The sequence below is a fragment of the Bos taurus genome, chromosome 24 (assembly GCF_002263795.3).
Source record: "Bos taurus isolate L1 Dominette 01449 registration number 42190680 breed Hereford chromosome 24, ARS-UCD2.0, whole genome shotgun sequence".
NCBI lineage: Eukaryota > Metazoa > Chordata > Mammalia > Artiodactyla > Bovidae > Bos > Bos taurus.
This window is the reverse complement of record NC_037351.1, coordinates 48090229-48097634: the sequence shown is the minus strand read 5'-3', so window position 1 is coordinate 48097634 and position 7406 is coordinate 48090229. Positions and strand designations below refer to the sequence as shown.

General features: G+C 41.3%; 1 non-coding gene across 1 annotated transcript; it reads left to right on the top strand.

Annotated features, from left to right (window-relative positions):
* Positions 1–4501: 4501 nt before the first annotated feature.
* On the top strand, positions 4502–4608 carry LOC112444233 (U6 spliceosomal RNA). Its single transcript, XR_003032487.1, has one exon. It is a non-coding gene; the product is annotated as a U6 spliceosomal RNA (small nuclear RNA).
* Positions 4609–7406: the final 2798 nt, after the last annotated feature.

The window sequence follows — 7406 nt, the reverse complement described above, 5'->3', positions numbered from 1 at the left end:
TAGCATTTCATTGCATGGATATACAGACATCTGCTTATTCTTTCACCTGTTGATGGACATTTGAGTTTTCTCTAGTTTTTTTGTATTACAAATAAAGGAGTTACAAACATTTATACACACAAAAAATACATAAAGTTGGTCTTGTCTAAAAGATCACAGAAATACAAATGAGATATCAAAACATTAGGAAGTACAGTTTGCTCTGTGTTCTTGCAAAAACAACCTGTAATATGTGTTTTTTGTTAAATATTCACTCTGAAAAAATTACTGAGTGAATGAATGTGAAAGTGAAGTGATGAGAGGGGACAGCAACTCTGTCAATAATTAGTGTCTGAGTTTCCTCAGCTTTAAAATAAGCTTGAAAATGTTTGGTGGATTCCAATTTAGAATTCTATGATTCGGTTACTATTCATAAACTCAGTTAAGACAGTCCCTGCTTGGTAAGAGGCAACAAAGCACAACTATGTAACCTGGTGATTCATTTGCTACCAGATGTTAAAATGAACAGTGGGTGGCGCACTTTCCTGCAAACAGAAGAAGAAGTGGCAGGTAGACAGTAGAAGATACATTAATTCGTTTGATCAGGAATTACTAAATGCCTAAGGGAGCCAACCTGCTCGGTACACTGTGCATTAAAGTAACTTGAAGTTAATAATATGAAGACGAGCTGGGCACAAGGCCTTATTGGACATGATGACAATAAGATTCCTGTAAGATGACTGGAGACACTCAAGTGTCCAGAGAAGGAGTGGCCTCCCCGTGAGCCAGAGGGAGGGTCAAGGTTACCTAATTCCCTCTTGTCTACAGCCAGAGTGGGTTCATCTTCTTCTTCACTCTATGGGAAAGATTATGGAAACTTCAAACCAGCTATTCACTCAGCAAAATATATCTTGACCACCTACTAAGAGCCAGGCACGGTGCTAGGCACTGGAGATACAAAGGTGAGCGAATGTAGTCCTGTACCCAGACTGCTCAGATGGTGATTGGAGACCACTGTGGGGATAGAGGGCAATGCAGTGTGGCAGTCTTGGTTGGCAGACATAGTTGCATGGTACCTGGCTGCCACCCACACACCTGCCTTTCCTATAGAGTGATGGTAAATTTTCTGTTAGTTTGCATATGGTCTCAGCATCCTTCTTGACACAGCCATCAGGTAATCACTACCCGTCAATCAGAATTGGCACAAAAGATGGAACCTATTTGCTTCTGAGGCAACGAAGGCTATAACACCGCACACACTTGCTATGGGAGCCCAGTTCAGTTCAGTTCAGTTCAGTCGCTCAGTCGTGTCCGACTGTTTGTGACCCCATGAACCATAGCACGCCAGGCCTCCCTGTCCATCACCAACTCCCGGAGTCCACCTAAACCCATGTCCATTGAGTCGGTGATGCCATCCAACCATCTCATCCTCTGTCGTCCCCTTCTCCTCCTGCCCCCAATCCCTCTCAGCATCAGAGTCTTTTCCAGTGAGTCAACTCTTTGCATGAGGTGGCCAAAGTATTGGAGTTTCAGCTTCAGCATCAGTCCTTCCAATGAACACCCAGGACTGATCTCCTTTAGGATGGACTGGTTGGATCTCCTTGCAGTCCTAGGGACTCTCAAGAGTCTTCTCCAACATCACAGTTCAAAAGCATCAATTCTTCAGCTCTCAGCTTTATTCACAGTCCAACTCTCACATCCATACATGACCACTGGAAAAACCATAGCCTTGACTAGACCGACCTTTGTTGACAAAGTGATGTCTCTGCTTTTTAATATGCTGTCTAGGCCCAGAGAAGCAATTAATTAGCACTTTTGGGTGAAATGTGGGTAAGAAGTCACTGAGTGAATGACAAATCAACTGGGCCTCAAAGAATGAATAGATTACTGTTGGTTAAAGACCGCCAGGCCTCCTTTCACTCTGTGCACTGTTGCTGGCTTATCCTGCAACTGGAAGAGAAGGTACTAGCCCCTGGGAAAAATGACTCCCTTTTTGGTAAAGGTGGGGCCTATTCAGCGTTCCTTAGATTGGGGCCCTGATGGGAGTAGCAGACGCCCTGGAGGGGATGGAACCTTGAGGTGAAGTGTGGCTGAACTAGCCTGTTGGAGAAAGTCCAGGTTGCTGGCCCAGCCACTGGGTTTTCTTTGGCAGAAGAATGTCCAGCCTCTTCATGTAGCTGGTGCCAAGCAGGCCAGGCATAGTGAGCTCATGGCGTTTCATGAGTCCTGGAGCTGGAGACTGAGGGTGGAGGGCAGTAGAGGGCTGGAGATAGTTCCAGTGGCCCCAGGCTTGCAGCAGGCAGGGCTTTGGCCCGATGGAGACAGGAAGTCTTCTGAGCTTTCAGACATTGTGTCATATGAATGTTTGTTTGGGAAGAGGAAGCCATCCAGGGAGCACTGGTGCCCGTCACCAGCTCCTGGGAGAGAAACCCAGCTGGTGCGTGTGTTACACGCCTCTTCCACACGCCCATGGAACACATGGACACACAGGCGCTCGCACCCTCATCACCCACCCCACCACCCCCGACCTGTGCACACAGGTGAAGTGAGTTAGCCCATATTCAGTGAGAAATAACGGAGCTCCAGAGCCTGGCTGCCTGCATTTCCACCCAGATTGGGCCACAAAGGGCCTGACTCTCTGGGGTAAGTCCTGTCCTGCCCTGCTGCTGCTGCTAAGTCGCTTCAGTCGTGTCCGACTCTGTGCGACCCCAGAGACGGCAGCCCACGAGGCTCCCCTGTCCCTGGGATTCTCCAGGCAAGAACACTGGAGTGGGTTGCCATTTCCTTCTCCCGTGCATGAAAGGGAAAAGTGGAAGTGAAGTCGCTCAGTCGTGTCCGACTCTTAGCGACCCCATGGACTGCAGCCTACCAGGCTCCTCTGTCCATGGGATTTTCCAGGCAAGAGTACTGGAGTGGGGTGCCATTGCCTTCTCCGCCTGTCCTGCCCAGCCTTGGTTTTCCCATCTGTAAAATGAAGAAGGGAAAACCTCTTCAACCTACTTGAGAAAACAGAGAGAGAAGAGCTGTGTAGAGCAGAACAACCCCCTCCAAATGACGAGTGGTCTTTGTCCTCATGACCACACAGCAGACTCCCTTCTTTATATTCGGCCACCTCTCAAGTCCTGTATACTCTTCCGGGTAACTAACAGTCATCACCCCCTCTCTGTCCCCACTACCTCTGATCTAGTTTACATCTTAGTTGTGGGCACCTGACCCTCTGTGCTGGCCATCTCACATTTCCCTGTCCCAGTGCACCTGCTCACATCGCTCTAAGGATGGCTCTGGTTAGATACTTCCTGTCCCCAGGTCTTTCAGACCTCCTCCTGGCCTCCTTGCCTTCAACCTCAAATTCCTCCTTGATCTTAAATTACCTACTCTTTCAGCGGTATCTTCTATTTTTCCCATATCAGTCTTCTGTACTACAGCTATACCATACTCCTATTTCTTGAGCAACTTTGAAAATTCTTAACTTTGTACATTTCCCTTTATTCTGGGATGTGTTTTTTTTTAAAGTACCCATCATAATCCATGTTGGAGAAGGCAATGGCACCCCACTCCAGTACTCCTGCCTGGAAAATCCCATGGATGGAGGAGCCTGGAAGGCTGCAGTCCATGGGGTCGCTGAGGGTCAGACACAACTGAGCGACTTCACTTCCACTTTTCACTTTCATGCATTGGAGAAGGAAATGGCAACCCACTCCAGTGTTCTTGCCTGGAGAATCCCAGGGATGGTGGGACCTGGTGGGCTGCCGTCTCTGGGGTCGCACAGAGTTGGACAAGACTGAGGTGACTTAGCAGCAGCAGCAGCAGCAGCATATCCATGTATTTGGAAAAAAGCAAAGTAAGTTCAAGATTCATTAAAGATATATATGTGAAACCATAAACACATTGGGAGGAAATATGGGTGAATATTTGTGCATATTTGGTAATCAGAAAGGTGTTTCTAATATGACAAAGTCATAGAGTAGGTAACGTCTTAATCAAATCTTAAGAAGTGAATAACTAATCAGAGTTGAAAACTTCTATACATCAAAACAAGGCTTCCCTGGTGGCTCAGTGGTAAAGAATCTGCCTGCCAATGCAGGAGACTCGGGTTTGATCCCACTGAAGCCTGTGGGCCCTAGAGCCCGTGCTCTGGCAACAAGGGAAGCTATCACAATAAGAAGCCGGCTCACTGAAACTGGACAGCAGCCCTTGTTTGCCACAACTAGTGAGAAGCCCACGCAGCAGTGAAGACTCAGCACAGCCAAAAATAAGTAACTAAGAACCAAACAAACAAACCTCTGTACATCAAAACAAACCATAACAGAAATGCATAGAAAGGGTTTGGAAAGTCATTAACAAATTATTAAATGTGGGTATTTCTGGGGAGAAAAGTAAAATTCTTCTGTTTTGTGGATGTGATGGTAGATTGAATTTTTTTAACCTGGTATAATTGTGATCATTATAAATGTACAGAGATGATATATTCCTTTGTAATCAAGAATATTAAAGACATCAATACAAACAAAATTTAAAAGCTGTGCTCACTTTAGCAGCACATATACTAAAATTGGAACAATACAGAAAAGATCAGCATGGCCCCTGTGCAAGGATGACACACAAATTCATGAAGTGTTTCATATTTTTTTTAAAAAAGCTAATGGCAAAATGGTAAAAATATCTGTAATATATGAGACAGTCAAGGGACGAACATCCTCACTATGTGAAGAGCTGTTACAAAAATAGAGGGGAAAATGAACAACTCATTAGGAAATGGGCCAAGTGCACAAATAAGCAATTAACAAAGGAAAAATGTTTATGGCCAAAAATCTTATGGAAAAATAGCAGCCTCATTAATAATTTAAAAATTTAAATTAAAACAAGAAGTTTGGCACAGACATCTAGATTGATACATTAAAAGAAAAATAATTGATCTTTGCCAAGCTTCCTGTTTTAATCTACATTTTGAAATTATTAATTAAGCTGATATTTTCCCATTTATTTACTCTCTATATAGTGAACTCTTGGACACTCTTAGGTACTGCAGGAATGCACACTGGTATGTTATTTTGGCAGGCAATTTGACAACAGCTATCTAATCTTTAGCGTTTCCCAGGTGGCTCTAGTGGGAAAGAATCTGCCTGCCAATGCAGGAGATGAAAGGGATGTGGGTTTGATCCCTGGATCAGGAAGACTCCTTGGAGTAGGAAATGGCACCCCACTCCAGTATTCTTGCCTGGAAGATTCCATGGTTAGAGAAGCTTCGTGGGCTACAGTCCATGGGGCCACAGAGAGTCAGAACGACTGAGTGAGCACATACATGCATCTAATCTTACAGATGTGTATATATTTTGACCCAGTAATTTCATTTCCCACATTTATTCTCAAGAAATAATTAAAAGCAATCCAAAGGGGACCACATCAATGCATTATCATTAAAGTGGCAAAAATTAAAGATAAAGAGAGAATGTTAAAAGCAGCCAGGGAGAGGCAACAAGTCACATACAAGGTTGTCAGTTGATTTTTCAGCAGAAACTTAGCAGGCCAGAAGGGAGTGGCATGATATATTTAAGGTGATTAAGGGGAAAATTCTACAACCAAGAATACTTTACCAGGTAAACCTCTTATTCAGATTTATTGGCAAGATCAAAAGTTTTACAGATAAACAAGAACTAAAAAGTTCAACACTACCAAGTTAGCTTTACAAGGAATGTTAAAGAAACTTCTCTAAGTGAAAAATAAATGGCCACAACTAGAAACATGAAGATTATGAAAAGAAAAATCTTATAGAGAAAGGCAAATATAAAGTAAAGTTAGTAAATCAACCATGTACAAAGCTAGTAGGAACGTTAAAATAAGAAAGTAAAACCATTTGTATCTACAATGAGCAGTTGAGGAATACACAAAACAAAAAGATGCAAAATATGATGTCAAAAACAGAGATCATGAGGAGATAAGAGTTACAATGCAGGTTTGTTAAAATGCATCTGAAACTAAGTGATTAGCAACTTAAAACAATCGCACATGCATACACACATATATATAGATTGCTATGTATAAACTTCATGGTAATCAGAAGCCAAAAATCTATAACACACACACAGAAAAGAAAAAGGAATTCAAACACAACACAAAAATAGTCATCAAATCAAAAGGGAAGAAATTAAAGAAGAAGAAAGGAACAGAAAAGAACTACCAAAGCAATCCCAAAATAATTTATATATATGTCTCAGTAAGCATATATGTCTCAAAAGTTACTTTAAATGTAAATTGACTCAATACCCCAGTCAAAAGACATATGGTGGCTGAATGAAAACAAGACATATACATATACTACCTAAAAGAAAGTCACTTCAGATTTAGAGACACAAACAGACTGAAAATGAGGGAGTAGGAAGAAGTATTCCATGTAAATGTAAATTTTAAAAAGTTGGAGTAGCAATACTTATATCAGCTGAAATAGAATTTAAAATTAAGACTATAAAAGAGACAAAGAAGGACACTGTGTAATGATCAAGGGATCAATTTAAGAAGATATAACAATTCTAAATATATATGGACCCAACATAGGACTACTTAGTATATAAGGCAAATATTAATGGATGTAGGAAAGACCAACTATAACACAATAATAGTAAAGGACTTTAACATTCCACTGAAATCAATGGACAGGTCACCCAAATAGAGAAGCAATAAGGAAAAAGTGGCCTTAAATGGCACATTATATCAGATGGATTAATAGATACATAAAGAACATTCTAGATACATATAGAACATTCCAACCAAAAGCAGCAGAATACACATTTTTATCAAGAACATATGGAACATTCTTAAGGATATGCTAGGCCACAAAACAAGCCTCAATAAATTTGTGAAAACTGAAATCATATTATGCATCTTTTCCAACCACAACACTTATAGAAATCAACTATAATAAAAAAACTGCAAAAAATGCAAACACACGGAGGCTAAACAATATGTTACTAAACAACGGATGGATCACTGAAGACCTCAAAGAGGAAGTAAAAAAACAGCTGGAGACAAATGAAACAAAAACTCAATAGTGTGAATCTATGCGACCTAGCAAAAGCAGTGTAAGAGGGAAATTTATAGTGATACAAGCTTACCTCAGGAAATAAGAGAAATCTGAAATAAACAACCTAACTTTATAGCTAAAGAACGTAGGAAAAGCAGAATAAACAATATCCAAAGTTAGTAGAAGGACATAAATCACAAAAATCAGGGCAGAAATAAATGGATTAGAGACTAAAAAAGGAAAAAGAAAAAAAACTATCAATGAAACTAAGAGCTGGTTCTTAGAAAAGATAAAAAAGAGTGATAAATCTTTAGCCAGACTCATAAAGAAAAAAAGAGAAAGGGCCCAAATCACAACAAACTGAGGAAGATTCTTAAAGAGATGGGAATACCAGACCACCTTACCTTCC